Source organism: Pleurodeles waltl, chromosome 6, assembly GCF_031143425.1.
Source record: "Pleurodeles waltl isolate 20211129_DDA chromosome 6, aPleWal1.hap1.20221129, whole genome shotgun sequence".
Taxonomy (NCBI): Eukaryota; Metazoa; Chordata; class Amphibia; order Caudata; family Salamandridae; genus Pleurodeles; species Pleurodeles waltl.
Window position 1 is genome coordinate 340379470 of NC_090445.1, and position 18019 is coordinate 340397488.

At 44.8% G+C, this 18019-nt stretch overlaps 1 protein-coding gene across 2 annotated transcripts in view; it reads left to right on the forward strand.

The window, feature by feature from the left end:
* Positions 1-12364, forward strand: part of CDH24 (cadherin 24) — a 507414-nt gene extending 495050 nt beyond the window's left edge. The window contains exon 13 of one of the 2 annotated variants that reach the window (XM_069238226.1): positions 10700-12364. The gene's annotated coding sequence lies outside the window, so the exon portion shown is untranslated. The remainder of the gene's footprint in view (positions 1-10699) is intronic. The other variant, XM_069238227.1, reaches the window with a different exon arrangement.
* Positions 12365-18019: the final 5655 nt, after the last annotated feature.

The window sequence follows — 18019 nt, forward strand, 5'->3', positions numbered from 1 at the left end:
AGTGGTGTAGCATAAAGTCAAGTAAAATGTCATACATTGAAGTACCATGTCGTACAGTACAGTGCAGTGGTGTACAGTGTTGGAAAGTGTTGTAGATTACACTAGAGTAGAGTGTCATACAGTTTATTAGAGTAGTAGAATCTTGTAGAGTGGAGTCGCGTACAGTAGAGTACAGTGTTGAGTGTGGGTGAGCGGATTGGTATACAGTGTTAGAGAGTCAAATGGCATACAGTGGAGTAGAGTAGAGTGGTGTACAGTGGAGTACTGGAGTAGAGTGAAGTATTGTGTCATAGAGTAGAGTGGAGTAAAGTGGGGTTGGGTGGCATACAAAGAGTTGCATACAGTGGAGTACAGTATATAGAATGGCATACATTGGAGTAGAGTCTTGATCAGTGGCATACTGTGTAGTAGAGTGTTGTACAGTGGAGTGTACATGTATAGAGTGGAGTAAAGTATCAGAGAGTGGTATGCAGTGTAGTATAGTGTTGTACAGTAGAGTTGCATAGAGTGCAGTAGGATGTTGTACAGTGGTGCTGCATAGAGTGGGTTGTTCACAGTGGCATAGAGTGAGCTAAAGTCTCTTACAGTGGAGTAGAATGGAGGAGAGTTGAGTGGAGTAATGTCATAGTGTGAAGTAAAGTATAGTAGGGTGTATTGGCATGTCATATAGTTGAGTGGCGTGGAGCAGAGTAGAGTGCAGTGGCATAGCATAGTGGTGAGGAAACTGTCATAAATTGGAGTGCCATCTCGTACAGCACAGGGCAGTGCTGTGTTGCAGAGTGTTGGAAAAGTGTAGTAGAGTGGAGAAGAGTGTTATACACTGAAGTATATGGGCATAGAGTGGAGTACAGAGGTGGACAGTGGAGTGTACAGGGATAGAGTGGAGTAGAGTGTCAGAGTAGCATAGGATGTAGTAGAGGTTTATAGAGCTGAGTTATATAGAGTGGTAGAGTGTGCTGTAGAGTGGAGTAGTGTGTTGTATAGTAGAGAGGCGTAGAGTGGAGTTGCATAGAGTGGAGTGGCTTACTGTTGCGTGGTGCAGACTAGAGTGCCGTACTATGGAGTGCGGTGGAGTGAAATAGTATACCATGGAGTGGCATAGAGTGAAGTGGCATCTAAAGTAATAGCATAGAATGCAGTGATGTATATTGGAGTGGCGTACATTGGAGTGGTGTAGAGTGGAGTAGCGTACAGTGGAATAGCATAAAGTGAAGTTGCATGCAGCTGAATATTGTACAGTTGGAGCACAATGGAGTGGCATAGACCTGAATAATGTAGAGTGGATAAGTGCAGAGTGGAGTGGCGTACAGTGCAGTGGTGTAGAGTGGAATAGCACACTGGAGTGGCAGAGAGTGGAGTGGTGTCCAATGGAGTAGTATAGAATGGAATGGTGTAGAATGGATTGGCACACACTTAAGTATTGTAGAGTGGAGTAGCGTACAGTGGAATGGCATACAGTGGAACAGTGTTCAGAGGAGTGTCACAGGGTGGAGGGGCATTCAGTGGAATAGCGTAGAGGGGAGTTGTGTACAGTAGAGTGGCGAATAGTAGAGTGTTGTGGACTCAACTGGCATACAATAGATTGGGGTAGACTGTAATAGTATACAGTGGAGTGGCAACAAGTGGAGTAGCATCCAATGGAGCAGCATTGAATTTAGTGTTGTAGAGTGGGATATACTAGAGCGGTGTAGGGTGGAGCAGCGTTCAATGAAGTGGCATACAGTGAAATGGCGCACAGTGGAGTAGCATATAGTGGAATAGCGTAGAGTGGAGTGGCGTAGAGTGGAGTGGTGTATAGTGAAGTAGCGTACAGTGGAGTTACTTACAATAGAGTGGCATATTGTAAAGGGGCGTAGACTTGATTGGCATACAGTGGAGTGGGGTAGACTGGGATAGCTTACAGTGGAGTGCCATAGAGTGGAGTAGCACCCAATGGAACAGCATAGAATTTTGTGTTGTTGAGTGGAGTGGGGTACAGTGGAGTGGCGTAGAGTCGATTACCATACAGTGGAGTGGCATAGACTGGAGTGGCACACAGGAGAGTGGGTTAGAGTGGAATACTATACAATTGAATGGTGTAGAGTGGAGTTGCGTTCAGTGCAATAGCGTAGAGTGGAGTGGAGTAAAGTGGAATAGTGTAGAGTGGCGTAGAGTGGAGTGGAGGGTACAGTGGAATAGCATGCAGTGGAGTGGCATAGAGTGTAGTGGCATCCATTGCAATAATGTAGAATGGAGTGGCATAGAGTGTCACAATAAAGTGGTATAGAGTGGATTAGCGTACAGTGGAGTGGCATATAGTGGAATAGCATACAGTGGGGTGGTGTAGCTTACAGTGGAGTGGAAAAAAGTGGAGTGTGGTAGAGTAATAGGGTACTGTGACGTAGTGTGGTGTGGAGTGGCATAGAATGGAGTGGTGTACATTAGAGTGAGGTAGAATGTAGTGGTCTACAGTGGAATGGCTTAGAGTCGAGTTGCGTACATTGGAATAGCGTAGAGTGGAATAACATACAGTGGAGTAGCATACTTTGGAGTGGCATAGACTGAAGTGACACAGAGTGGAATAGTGTAAAATGGAGTGGCATAGAGTTGGATGGGGTAAAGTAGAGTGGCATAGAGTAGTGCGTTGTAGAGTGGAGTGGCATACAGTGGAATAGCATATAGTAGAGTGGCGTACAGTGGACTGGCATAGAGTGAAGTGGTATACAGTGGTATAGCATAGAGTGGAGTGGCCTACACTGGAGTGGTGTAGAGGGAACAGCTTAGAGAGGAGTAGCATAGAGTCTAGTTGCATACAGTGGTGTGGCATAGACTAGAGTGCACTACCATGGAGTGTGGTAGAGTGGAATAGTATACAGTGGATTTGCATAGATTGAAGTGGTATAAAAAGTAATAGTGTTTAATGTAATTGTTTATAGTGGAGTGGCATACACTGTAGTGGTGTAGAGTAGAGTAGTCTAGAGTGGAGTGACATACAGTGGAACAGAGTAGTGTGGAGTGGAAAAGAGTGGAGTTGCATGCAGCGGAATATTGGATGGCTTAGACTTGAATAGTGTAGAGTGGATTAGTGCAGAGTGGAGTGGCATAAAGTGCAGTGGAGTAGAGTGGAATTGCACCGTGCAGTGGCGTAGAGTAGAGTGGTGTCCAATGGAACAGTATAGAATGGAGTGGCGTAGGGTGGATTGCCGTACACTGAAGTGGTGTAGAGTGGAGTAGCGTAGAGTGGACCAGCATACAGTGGAGTGGTGTACAGTGGAGTTGCATACAGTGGATAGCGTACAGTGGATTGGTGTATACTGCAGTGGCGTACAGTGCAGTGGCATAGACTAGAGTGGTGTAGTGTGGAGCGGCATACAGTGGAATAGCGTACAGTGGAGTGGTGTAGAGTGGACTGGCGCAGTAGAGTGAGGTACAGTGGAGTGGTGTACAGTGGATTAGCACAGAGTGGAGTAGAGTAAAGTGGAGTGGCGTAGGGTGAAATAGCTTAAATTGGAGTGGGGTACAGTGGGGTGGTATAGAGTGAAGTGGTGTTGATTGGCATAGAGTGGAGTGGCAGGCATTGAGTGACATGTAGAGTAGAGTGGCATAGAGTGGAGTGAGGTACAGTGGAATTGCATAGACTGCAGTGGCATAAAGTGGAGTAATGTACAGTGGAATGGCGTAGAGTCGAGTTGCGTACAGTGGAATAGCGTAGAGTGGAATAACATACAGTGGAGTAGCATACTTTGGAGTGGCATAGACTGAAGTGACACAGAGTGGAATAGTGTAAAATGGAGTGGCATAGAGTTGGATGGGGTAAAGTAAAGTGGCATAGAGTAGAGCGATGTAGAGTGGAGTGGCATACAGTGGAATAGCATATAGTAGAGTGGCGTACAGTGGACTGGCATAGAGTGAAGTGGTATACAGTGGTATAGCATAGAGTGGAGTGGCCTACACTGGAGTGGTGTAGAGGGAACAGCTTAGAGAGGAGTAGCATAGAGTCTAGTTGCATACAGTGGTGTGGCATAGACTAGAGTGCAGTACCATGGAGTGTGGTAGAGTGGAATAGTATACAGTGGATTTGCATAGATTGAAGTGGTATAAAAAGTAATAGTGTTTAATGTAATTGTTTATAGTGGAGTGGCATACACTGTAGTGGTGTAGAGTAGAGTAGTCTAGAGTGGAGTGACATACAGTGGAACAGCGTAGTGTGGAGTGGAAAAGAGTGGAGTTGCATGCAGCGGAATATTGGATGGCTTAGACTTGAATAGTGTAGAGTGGATTAGTGCAGAGTGGAGTGGCATAAAGTGCAGTGGAGTAGAGTGGAATTGCACAGTGCAGTGGCGTAGAGTAGAGAGGTGTCCAATGGAACAGTATAGAATGGAGTGGCGTAGGGTGGATTGCCGTACACTGAAGTGGTGTAGAGTGGAGTAGCGTAGAGTGGACCAGCATACAGTGGAGTGGTGTACAGTGGAGTTGCATACAGTGGATAGCGTACAGTGGATTGGTGTATACTGCAGTGGCGTACAGTGCAGTGGCATAGCCTAGAGTGGTGTAGTGTGGAGCGGCATACAGTGGAATAGCGTACAGTGGGGTGGTGTAGAGTGGACTGGCGCAGTAGAGTGAGGTACAGTGGAGTGGTGTAGAGTGGATTAGCACAGAGTGGAGTAGAGTAAAGTGGAGTGGCGTAGGGTGAAATAGCTTAAATTGGAGTGGGGTACAGTGGGGTGGCATAGAGTGAAGTGGTGTTGATTGGCATAGAGTGGAGTGGCAGGCATTGAGTGACATGTAGAGTAGAGTGGCATAGAGTGGAGTGAGGTACAGTGGAATTGCATAGACTGCAGTGGCATAAAGTGGAGTAATGTACAGTGGAATGGCGTAGAGTAGAGTCGTGTAAAGTGGAATACTGTAGAGTGGAGTGTTTTAGAGTGGAGTTCCATAGAGTAGAGTTGTGTAGTGGGGTAGACTGTAGTGGCACACAGTGTAATAGTGTAGAGCCAAGTGACATAGAGTGGAGTGGCATGTGGTGGACTAGTGTAAAGTGTAATGCCATATAGTGGAGTGGCATACAGTGGAGTAACATACAGTAGAGTTGTGTACAGTGGAATAACCTTGAGTGTAGTACGATAGAGTGGAGTGACAAAGAGTGGAGACTGACATAGTAGAATACCGTGCAGTGGAGTGGCATAGAGTGTATTGTCACATAGTGGAATAGCATAGAGTGTAGTAGCACAGAGTGGAGTGTCCTAGAGTGGAGTGGTGTATAGTGTAATAGCCTATAATGGATTGTAATAATCTGCACACCATAATACATAATCCTTCCACATTTGTTGGAATCTTTTCAGCTGTTTTCACACTACTTAAAAGACAAGAGTCTATGGAAAATGCATTGGTGGAAAAATGTGTTTTTTACCCTTTTGTCTTTTCAGCTCCTTGACCAATCACCACAAAACTTTCCATCCTCCGCCACTGTAGAAAAAGCTATAGGTCTGGAAAAGTTAGTGGAGATTTGTGAAACAGGCACAAAGTTATTAGCAAGCAAGAGGAAGGAGTAGAGGTAGAGGAATCCCTATATTTGGGAATCCTAACTATAACTAGAGTGGCTATTCCAAAATGCCCCACTGGGCCTCGCTTTAGTACAAAAATCGATATGAAGGCTTATAGAAGGGGTTTCTCATATTGGCTAAAATCACTGGCATCAACACCAAGATTTTTTCAGAAGCCTTGTGATTTTAGTGATTGGATGCCACAAGCCAGCACCCCAGTCTGAAAAGTGTTACAGCTCCAGACTCCAGTGAGGTTCACCAGCTGCTACTTTTTGGGGCATATCAATTTCTTGGCCACAGTCTGTTATCAAAGGATGTAGTCAGGGTTCTAACATTTAGAAAGCAATTTTTAACATTACGTTTAAAAATTGCCCTGGCCTCATGTCCATTAAAGCTCTTTGGGTCGATAACGTTTGTCATTCTAAAAAATTGGTTGCAGCTCTAAAAAGTTTGATAAGCCCTACTATATTTTTTATTTCTCATGGAAAACTATTAGTTTTCTGGCTCCTCTTGTGACAAATGTCTGGTCCCAGGATTATTGCCCTAGTGTTGTCAGGCCCCCGGGCTAGTGGTTCTAAACCCTTTGACTTCCATGGACCCCCTCTTTATCATTACTGGGATCCCATTGAATTAATATTGAAATCCAGCGACCCCATTGAGTCATTACTGGAATTCGGGAACCTAGCCTTAGCAATTTTAATGATTTGAACCACAAAAACATGAACAAAAACAGAGAAACAAGCATTCATCCAACAAATACACGATGAAACGTTATATATTTCATAAATATAAAAGTCAAAATTTAAATTTTAATGTAAGGTTGGAACTATTAAATTCAATTGAGGCCGCCTGTCATCCAAACTGTATTCTGTCTGGTGCACTTGCACTGCTCCCACAAATCAGTCAAATTATTTCACATTTACAAAACATTTGACATTTTACATATTTTTCACATTAATCTGTTAATATTATTTCATTTTCTAAACTGTTGTGGACCCTCTGAGTAAGCATCACGGACACCCTGGGGCCCAGGACCACAGGTTAAGAACCACTGCCCTAGGCTGTTTCACAATGTGATGTCTGGCTCTGGAAGTGATGGTGAAGTCTGGTGCAAGGTTTCGGAGGTGATAATGCAGTATGATTTTAGGTTCCTAGGTTGACGGTACATTTTGATACCAGGTTCCAGAAGTGACATCACAGTCCGGCGTCTGGTCCAGAAACCTGTCATGAACCCGTGACATCAGTCCAGGAATCTGGCCTCAGACTGTGACATCACTTCAGGAGCCTGACTGTGTCATGACTCCAGAAACCTGGCTTCTGACTACTGTCAAAGAAACCTGCATTATCTGAAAAAGAGATGATGTCATCACACTAAGAATGTGACCTCAGAATCCCTCCACTAGAATTACATCGAAAAGGGGCATCACTCCATGAATCTGACATCAGACTATAAGACCTCTCCAGAACCTTGCCTCAAGACCATGTCATCACACCGGAGCCTGACCTCAGACTGTGACATCACTCCATTAATCTGATATCAAGCTAGGACATCACTTGTGAAACATTTCGGGCAGAAAAAATGAGAAATGCAATGAAATGTAATGAGTAGAATATATTTTACGAGAGACATAGAAGAAACCTACATAGTAGCCTCAAATGCAGGTGTCCTTATGAGACTGAGCCCATTCTTAAGAGGCCACCATCACTGAGAGGCTTCTTGAAAGTATGGTTCCTCAACAACCCACACCCCCAATCTCAATGAAAATCCTGGGTTTTCTTCCACCAAGTTCTTTTAATGAAAAAAGAATAAAACACTGTTATGTGTTGGGTAAAGCCACTGGGGGCCATGTGTACAACAAGACAAAGGAAAGATCAGAGATAGCCAGTTTTATTCTGGTAGCCAACGTGTTATCGGTGGATATCACAGAGGTAAAGAACTGAAGCAAAATACAAAATAGAAGAAAAGAGTGATGTGCAGGCTCTTTGCAACATTTAGACAGTGGTGCTGGGACAATGTTCAGAATGGGGGTGCTGCCATCAATATTACATCAGGAACGGTAAAAAGGCCAGGTGTCACACAAAGAACAAGTGAAGCAATTGTATACAGGAGGAGAATGGCAAGAGTGTAGTATGTAGATGGTGGTGTATTTTGGAGCACCTTGTTCCAAATATATTGCTGAAGCATGGTGTGGTAGCACACTATGATTTACAAACAGCAAATTTTCTATTGAAACGGCCACTAAATCTGCACAGATATACTGTTTTACTGATAAACATATGCAGTGCACACACGATAATGTGTCAAAATCGGGCTTCAAGGACTATTTAGTTTGTGCATCATCCAATGTATTGATTTGTTTTGATCCTATTAAAACCTTTGTTTCCATCACACTTCAGAATTACAAAAAAGTGCATTCTTAACTGCTGACATATTCCAAAATATTTGTACAGTGCATTTTCATGTTTTTAATTTTGCCTTAGCCTTTGCTTTCACCCTCACTGTACCCAGCAAGAATGTTGCATAGTTCAGTATACAAAATTCTCTCACCTTGCAGACAAAGGGCAGTGCAGGGGCTCCTATGCCAGCACCCTCGGAATGCGCTGTTTGCTATGCAGACAGTGCACATTCCAAGGGTGCTGGTGTGTGACTGCATTGGCCCTGGCTCCCTAAGGGAGCCGAGGCCATTGCCGCTGCACTCTTTCCACCGGGCTGACCATTGGCAATGTCGTAATACAATGTTTCCCCAGGACAGCCTGCTGGAAACTTAGTAATACGATGGGGGGGAGGCCACCGCCTTGACGGCAGCCTTACCCCCGCCGTATTGACGGTCTACAACAATGATTGTAATTGGGCCCATAGTCTGACATTTGGCCTCCGTCTTTGAACACACAGCAAAGGTGACAAGATAAACAAAAAATCTAAAGGCATCGTTATTGCCTATTAACCTTCTGAACTCTGGCATGGTTATTTTGGGGGTGCTGCAGCATCCTCCACTCCCCTGATTTCAGCACCTACGCATGCGAATGAAGTAAGGGGCTAGTAAACTGTGCAGGCTAATGCAAGGGTCTTGAAGCACGGCATTATGTAACAAAATGGGCACAGGAACTGCAGACAAAGTAAGCCATATCAAGTGGTATAGTGGAGACAATGAAACCTCGATTAGAGACGCAGAAAGCTGTTTCATGCTGGAGACTAGAGATATGCAAAAATGTAGTGCATTGTAAATTCAAGACAATAAAAGAGATAGTAAGCACTAGATTAGGGAAATGGAAAATTGAAGGAAGTTCTAAACTAAAAGCAGCTGTAGCATGACGTAGGCTAGAACCAATGCACGCTGTAGCAAGAAGTGGACTAAGGATAGGAAAACTGCAGCAAGCTGTAGAGTAGAAAAGGAAATCGGTAGCTTGTTATAGACTAGAGGCAATGACAGCTATAATGGCTTGTAGTCTAGAGACAGTAAAAACCGTTGCAAATTGTAGATTAAAATATGAATCTGTAGCAAGCTGTGGATTGTAGCCAGGGAAACTGTAGTAGGCTGCAGACTAAAGACAGGAAAAATGTAGCAAGTTGTAGCAAAAAGCAAGTAACTTGTAGCAAGCTGCACAATAAAGGCAAAGAGATCTTTAGCATGCTTTAGACTAAAGATAGAATTATTGTAGCCCATTGATCTCTGGAGGTCTGTGACACATGCTCAGGGGATCCGCGACTGTTTAGAAAAAGAAAACAATATTGGCTGATAAGTAAAGTATGTATGCAGGAAAAAAGTAAAAATGCAAATTGAACATTTAAAAATAACCATAAATGTCAAGGAATTTGAAATTGGTGCCTAAAAACTAGGTTGACATCCTTAGCTCGATTTGTGGGAGCAGCACGTGTACTGTAAGCGTAAACTAGTATTGAGTATTGGCGCCTCAATTGAGACACTGATATTCAGCAACAAAAAAGAGAGCATAGATTAGAAAAAAAGGCAAAGTGATAAACTGGGGTTTAGCATATCACTTTGTCTTTCAGAAATGAAACTACATTTTGCAAAGCTCCAGCCTTCCTATTAAAATTAAAATTTCAATGTCGATATTTTTTGTTTGTGAATTTAATATTTCATATCGTGTGTATTTGTTTGATGTATACTTATTTCTGTATTTATGTGTATGGTTTCATGGTTCAAATTGTAGACTGGGGGCTCTGGTTTCCAGTAATGATTCAGCAGGGGTGCACAAAAGTTAAAAAGTTAAGATGCGCTACTGTACTGGGTGGTAGAATAAAGACAGATTTAAAAAACTGTAACAAGCTGTAGATTAAAGACCCATATCGGTATCAAAGTATGGATTGGAGACAGGGAAATTAGCATTACCTCTAGACTAAGGATAGAAAAATGTAGAAAAATGTGGAGCAAAATGAAATATGAAATGAAATAAGTCTGGCCTGGTGTCTGAAGAGGGGGAAAAGCTTAAGAAGCAGAGCATGGACTTGTTGGAAAGGAGGGACGAAATAATCAAAGAGTAGAAAAGAAGTAAAACAAGAGAAGTAAAATATGTTTAGCAGCCTTGAAGCAATGGGTTTTAGTAATGCTGGAAACAGGGAGGTTTAGGCCTGTGCTGCATAGACACGGTTGCAGCTCCAGGCAGCCCTTCAGCTGGGCTGTGTTTACACTATTGGACTGTACACTAGTCACATGTATGTACATTTAAGCAACTGGTCCTGCCCAGGTCTAGTTGCAAAGCTCAATGTAATGCATAGCTGTCGCCAGGTCCTATGTTCTGGTAAATGTAGTCCTTGTCAACAAGCCCCAGTTGTTTTGTGGCCAAGAGACAGAGGCTATTAGGCCCAGGTCTGGTTGTGGGTCGTCACAGTCTCCATCAATAAGCCTAAAAGGAAAATAAAATCAACCCAGGCAAAAATGTTCAAACTAGCCCCAAAATAATTCAGGCCATAATTAGAATGTGGCCATCGAGCCACGGGAGGGTCATGGCAGCTCACCATGCTGTAAAATCTGCCCTTTAGCCTGCATCTTACGAGGCAATGCTAGTGGTAAAGTGGTCAGTTTGGTTGTGATCACAATGTATGGATCTCCCTTCATTGGTTGAGAGAGGATCTACATCATGCTATGTTGTCACACTAAATTATCTCAGTAATGTCTGATCATGTGCGTGACATTGTCATTTCCTTTTCTCCACAGACAACACCAGCATGGTCAACACCCAAGGTCCAAGCACGAGACTTTCATCGCTCCCCCAGAACTCACCTCATTGAGGAGCGACTGCAGAGAGAAGACGAGATGGTTAAACTCACAGACCCACCTTGCCCCCTTCCCAAGGAGTCTCATCTCTAAGCCACAGCGGAGGTTTCCTTGGAGCTGTCTAGTCCCTCGGGTCCTGTTTGATCCCAGTGTTTTGTCTGTAGTCATTTGTGTTGTCATTCCTCCAGAGTCTATTAGTTACCTGCAGTCTGTCAGCCTGTTGGTTGCCCCTGTCGCCTGCCCCTTCAACTCCGTGCGTCAGTTCCCCTACTTCCTGTCTGTTTCACTACTTCCAGCCCTTCCTGCTCGGCTGTTTGCTTCCACGTGTCCTGCCCAACCTCCTGTTTTATGCAGTTTGCTTCGATGTTCCCAAGTGAGGTGTTTGCCCGTGACTGGAACTCACAGTGGGTACTTCCTCTGCGGAAGATCGACCTATGCCATTCTCCTCCGTGTGATGGGAGGGACAATGGAGAAGATTGGCAGTTGGGGGTAAGGACCAATTCAGCCTTCCGTTCTCTCAGATGCCGAAAGGACTACTCATCGAACCGTGAATTTTAATTTAATACCAATAAACATTTTATTTTCTATAAAAACAAAAAATGTTAAAAATCTATATTAAAAAAAACAATCACCCAAAATGTGTGATGCTTTCTTTCCAGGACCTGGATGTGTGTTTATAAACTAAAATGTCATCAGTTTCTTAATTAGGTGTAATGTTGTCCTGCATCATGAAGGTACGACAACCTAACACTGCGCATTGAGCTAGAGAAAGGTTGCAATCTGATGTGTTGAAGAAATGAAGTGCCTATTGGGTGTAAACTATTTGCTTTATTCACTGCTTCTACCGCCCTGCTTTCCCCATGCCTGCTTGGGTACCTGCTTCTGTGACTGAAACCGAACATGTATCTTACGCTGCTCCATATAAAAAGGATACTCAAATGGTAATACACGTGTTCATCCATCTATATGTGTAAACCTTTTCCTACTAATGTGTGTGTTTAGCTCCAGCTCACGTGATTTTTATGCTTTATGGTATTAACTGGAACTTGTTCGAAGGTCAGTGACTTGTGTTTTCCTGTGTTCTGGGTTACTTAACAATCTATGATAAAGTATCTTCTGCCCAGGTGACATCCACATGACAATCTACCTGCTTCTTTTAAATCCACACATCAAGCACCAGTTCTCCGAGCACCACCCTTTAACCACCTCTATTCTCCTCTGAATATCACCCCATGGTCAATCATCCATTTTGTCTGATTACCATCCAAAAACCCACCATCCTTTTCTACTAACATCCCTGTAGACAGCTTCCTTCTACTTCAAACACCATCGGTAGACGCTTTCAGGAGTCCCAGGGCACAAAGGGTAATTGGACTGAAATTGCAACAATGCGAGTATTTTGTCACTGGTGTTATGGGGCTTTACCTTACTGTTCAACCCAAAAGGAGCACGTGGTACATATCTTTAGCAGTTGACCTTCATGTAAGCAAAGGTGAGCAGACCAAGGCTTACACAAGGATGTGGTGTAGGAAAGACACTCAGAACTCAACGAGACACATAAAAGCAATTAATAAAACTAAACTTTCATTTCTTTGATTATTATCCGATAAGCATCCTCTTCTTTTTTTTCAGAAGTTGCATTTTTTACTACAAATCTGTTTATTGATAAGCTTTCAGATACGAACATTACAGCAAACAGCAAAGAGCGACATGGCTGCCACAGCCCAATATATATTTGGTACATAAATATGACTCAATAGAGTTCAACGGCTGTGTAACAAAGGGTATAGATTACAGTGAAGTACACTTGTGGTGCAGGAGAAGAGTGCATCAGGTAAAGGTCATCCATTGCAAGCCATGTCTTATTCTGGCAGTGTATAAAAAGGTAAACAATAAACAAGTATAACAAAACATAAGTGAACAACTCCTGGTCAACATCTCCTGGTATGTTTGAAAAGGAAACCGTGCCCTATATGCAAGCTGTAAACGTGTTGCTTGTTGGAAAGGGAAAGGTGAGCAGGGGCAAAGCAATGCAAGTAGGGTCACAGCGAAGCTTAGTCAAATAGTTGTAATGCTTGGAGCCTTTGCGGGTTAAAGCAAGTAAACTATAATCGCTGCATGTATTGGAGTAGAGGGCACCAAATCTTTTGGAACTTGTGTTAGGCGTGTTTAAGATTGTGCCAAAGTTGTACCATTGCCATCACATGCCATAGGCGAATGAACCTCTGGGAGATAGAGGAGCAGTGATCTATTTCCTAGCCAGTGTCTTATGAGCTGTCTTGCTGCATGTAGCATATGACTGATGAGTGAGCAGTTAGTATGTGTCAGTGAATCTAGGGCAAGAGGTCAGACTCCAAGAACCACCACCAGATAGGAAGCAGGTAGTTGGTATCCTATAACAGTTTTTATATGGCCCAGTATTTCTTTCCAATAGGACACTGTAAGAGCGCAGGCCCACCATACGTAGCAAAAGTCTCCCACTGCCTGGCCGCATCACCAGCCAGCTGTCATGGGCTGTAGCGCCATTGATACATGACCTTATACACTGTTTCCCGGAGGGATAAGCTCTGGGAGGTTTTGGGTATATCATGCCAAAGAGTGTCCCATTGTGTAGGGGAGATGCCCTCGGTGGTGGTGGTTTGCCGGGCCTTTTGGTAAGAATGTGTGCTGGGAGGGTAAAGTGCTGTAATGTATGGTGTGTATTAGAGATGAATCCCAGTGAACCATCAAAGGCCCTTACCAGCTTTTCAAAAGGAGTGTAGTGTCATGTCACTCCCGGGTAGACAGAGGGTAGTTGGTAGTATTGCGGCCTAGCTGCTTCAAGTAGATGATAGTCGGCCTTACATTGTTCAGAAGATTTGACAGATAGACCTGCAAAGAGATGATGCAGTGTCCTACATTCCCCCACCACCCAGCAAGGAAAAGAGCGGAGCTGTAGTGCAGGGGTAAATTCAGTGTTACCTGCAATAGGCATGTTGGGAGCAGGGAGTGTGGTGAGTCCCCTTTGTTCTGCATTTTACCCCATATATCAAGTACTGTTCTGGTGGACGTTGCCAAGAAAGCACTGCACGGTCGCGCCTTTTTGGGTAGTCACATGAGGTCCCAAAAAGGACGACAAGCCACTGTGCAATCCATGTGAAACCAATGTCTCTCTTGCGAGCCACGCATTTCGAAATTTAGTGGAGGTGGGCCGCTCAATAGTATTCTAAGAAGTTAGGGCATGCCAGGGTCTGGAAGAGGTAAAGAGCCTGTGGGAGGACATTCATTTTCACAACATTAATACTCCCTAGCCAGGAGATAGGATTTACATCTCTGAAGAACTGCAACAATATTCCTCCTTAATTGCGGCCAATTTGCCTGCGTCCAGGAGGAAAAGTCAGATGTTAGCTTAAGTCCCAGGTATCTAATTGTGCCAGGGGACCACTGGAAGAGGGCCATGTCTTAAAGGGTGGGAGTATCCACCTGGGGGTAGTTAGATTCAACACCCAGAATTTAGCAATATTGATTTTGAAACCCAAGAATTTCTTGAAGGTTGTGAGTTCCGTAACAATAGCAGGCAAAGAGGTGGTAGGCTGCGAAACAGAGAATAAGGGGTCATCTGCAAACAAGCTGAGTGTGTTCACGGTCTCTAAAGAATATACCCACAATGTCCCAGTGGCATCGGATGGTAAGGGCCAGTGGTTCCCCCGCCAGGGCGAATAGCAGGGGTGACAGAGGGCACCCCTCTCACTTGCCGTGGAAAAGGGTAATGAGCTTTGTCGGGCATCTGTTGACTCTCACAGCAGCCGTTGAAGTATTATAAGAGGCCATAATCTTGTTTAGCATCATCGAACCCAAGCCCACCTTACCCTAGACTGCTCTTAGAAAAGGGTAATTTACTTAGTCAAAGGCCTTCTCTGCATCGAGTAAGAGAAGGCACGCAGGGAGATTGTGACAGTGAGCTTTTTCTACTAGATGGGCAACCCGACGGACGTTATCCGCTCCCTATCTATTATGGATAAAAGCCACCTGATCAGGGTCAATAAGCCCTGGGAGGTAGAGTTCCAGCCTGGTAATCAGGATCTTTATGAATAGCTTTGTGTTAGTATTAAGGAGAGCTATAGGGCAGTAAGAGGATCAGAGAGTCGGGTCCTTTTCTGGCTTTGGAATGAGGGCGGTCTCTGCAGCACTCATAATGGGTGTAAGTCCTGAGGACTGGGTGAAGGAGTTGAACAGTTTCAGCAGATGTTCCTGAAATGAAAGCAAGAACAATTGATAAAAGAGTACAGTGAGCCCATTGGGACCTAGTGTGTTGCCGAGAGGGAGAGCATGTACAACTCTAGGGAGTTCTGCTAAAGTGATGGGGGCTTCCAGGAGCTGCACATGTTGAGGATGCAGAGGTTCCCAGTCACAGGCATGTAGATAGTGCTCTATCACTGGAGCAGGTAACGTGTCACAGGCATATGGAATTCGGAAATAATCATGGAACACTCAAAGTTTGTCACGTTCTGAAACCCCCCATGTCCCATCTTGCAGTCACAGTTTAATGAACACAAGCCTGTGCCTGCCTAAGCCTCCGTGCTAACATTGTACACACTTTGTTGCCACCTTCATCAAATTTCTGCTTTAAAGCTAATAGAGAACACTCAGCCTGGTTAGTTCTGCACGCCCACAGCTGACCACGAAGCGTGGCTAGATGTCTTTTATTATGCCACATGTGAGTGAGCTGGTCCTTCCTTTCCAGGGCTTTAATCTCTGCAACCAGGTTCCCCTCAATTATTCATGCTTCCCTTCTCCTGGCAGTGGCTTTTGTGGTGATTGTTCCTCCTAATGTTGGCCTTAAAGCCATCCCAGAGAGTGTGCAGGGGAGTATTACTGAGGGCATTTACATCAAAATATTCATTGATGCTCTTTCCAAATCTCTGCAACATCTACTGGGTCTCTAAGGAGCCCCAGAGGAAGGCGCCAGCACGCTATGATTCTATGGGAACAAGGAGCGACTGACCATAGCAGCTCTACGTGTGGGTGGTCAGAGACAAAGATATCCAAGATGTACACCGCCTCAAGCTAATGAAGGAGTGAGTGAATGACAAACACCATATCAATGTGTGAGTAGGTTTTGTGGACATGTAAATAAAATGAGTAGTCACACTCACCCAGATGGATATAATGCCAAGCATCTATCAGCCCCAGGTCTGTGATTTCCCTCTTTAAATGAGCAGACATGGCCCTGTCTCTTGGTATGTAGCATCACTACGGTCTATGTCAGGCTCCAACACTAAATTGAAGTTGCCCCTCACAACGTCCCCCTCTACCCATGCTAAATGATCATGCAGGATAAGACGTAAGTCAGAGTCCTAGACGGGATTCAGGGAGAAAATGTTGAAGAGTGTAAGAGGCCGTTTATTCTTAAGTGTAAAAGCAACAAGTGACCTTCCATATCTTGGATCAACTTCAAGACTTCAGGACGGAAGTCGGCTCTAAAGAAAACGCCCACCCCTGATGTTTTAGTCGATGTCCTCCCAATACCATGTAAAATATTTCGGTTGTGTCATTCAGTGTGTATCAGCCCCTACAAGCTGTGTCTCCTGTAGAAAAACAATAGTGGGGTTGTGTTGCACTGTGTAATTTCATAGTTGCTTACGCTTATTAGGGAAGTTAAGGCCAGGAACATTAAGGGACAGCAGTGTAGTGCCTCTCGTCAGGGCTATCGTGAGTGTGAGGAGAAACAGTCTTAGAGAAGAGAGGTGCTGAGTCGAGGTGGAGAGTATGGGGACGAGATAGGATTGAATGATGTGCCCACCAACCCTCCCCTAGCCACAGAGCAGTGTGAGTGCATGCACCCAAACTTATAGCTGGGCCCAATGGAGTAGTGTAGGGCGGGAGTGGAGAGAGAGACCCTCCTCTACAAAGCAACAATGAGCACTGTTCAAGGCACAGCAGATGTAATTCACAAGTCTTGGACGAAGCTGATGAGTGAAAAAAGAACCATACAAACATAAAATAGCAGGTCATCCGGGCTCAACAGCAGTGTTCACAGCCCACAGAAGAGGGCAAAAACATATCCATAACCCACTTCTCCTCTCGGGGTGTGAACCGGAGGGGGCGGGGGTGTTCTTCAACAGTGTTTAAAAGCCAGCAAACAGAGAGCCAGCGGGGAGCACATCTGGGTGCCCACCACCCCCCATCATCGCCAGGCAAGGCAGCAGGCCGCCAGAGTGCTCCAAGTTCAGTACAAAAGGCCGCAGATAGTGTCCACCAGGATCTAGCTCAAGGGGAGCTGGTTTTAGATGAGGTCGGGAAGGAGTCTTTCCCTAACTCTAAAAATGTTGGGTAATGCTAGGTTTTGCTTCCTCGGAGGGCGTGTCCTTCCGCCGCTTGTCCAGATGTCAAGGGGGCACCGTGGTCCACACAGGTTGCAGGCCTTTTCTATGGGTGTAACAGGTCAGAGATGTCTTCCTGTTGTGAATATCAGCTGGGAGCCCCAGCAGCTGTTTGGCCTCAACTAGGGAGCGCAGGGTTTTTTGCTTACCATCCCAAGTAAAGTATAGCACAAAGGGGTGACCCCATTGATATTGAATGTTTAGTTCTCTCAGCTTGTCAGTGATTGGCTTAAAGATGCGCTGACAGCGAAGCACAGCTGGGGAGAGATCATGAAACAGTTGTATGTTGTTGCCGCAGAACACAAGGGAGGCTTTGTTACCAGATGCACAGAGGATAGCTTTCTTTTCCTGGAAAAAGTGGACACAAATTAAAACGTCTGGAATGGCATTAGGACGTCTCCTGGCCAAAGCCACATGATATGCCCTGTCAAGTACCTGGCGAGTTGCCTCCTGATCTCGAATTGTGTGGAGAAGGTCGTCGGTGAAGGCCATGATGTCATCCTCCTCTGCATCTTTAGGAATGCCGCAAATCCAGATATTATTCTGGCAACTTCTATTTTCTATGTTCTCTTGCTTTGTTTGCAGCTCCATCTGCTGATCTTGCAGCACTGCAACATGATCTCACGGCATCTCCTGGTCTTCGAGGCGGGTATCCACCATTCATTCTAAGTCGTCCACTCTTTCCACTAACTCCATCAGCACGCGACAGACATCTTTAAGGCAAGATTTGAAGTCTGCTTTGAGCGCACCAAATTCGAGCAAATGTCCTGCAGAAAATGTTCCATGTATTCCTGCGAGATAGAGGCTGCAGGTCCTGAAAAAGAGGCCCCAGGCGCGGGCTCAGAAGGGGGCAACACCTCATCTGATTCCATAGGAGAAGACTTGTTCTAGAGGGACA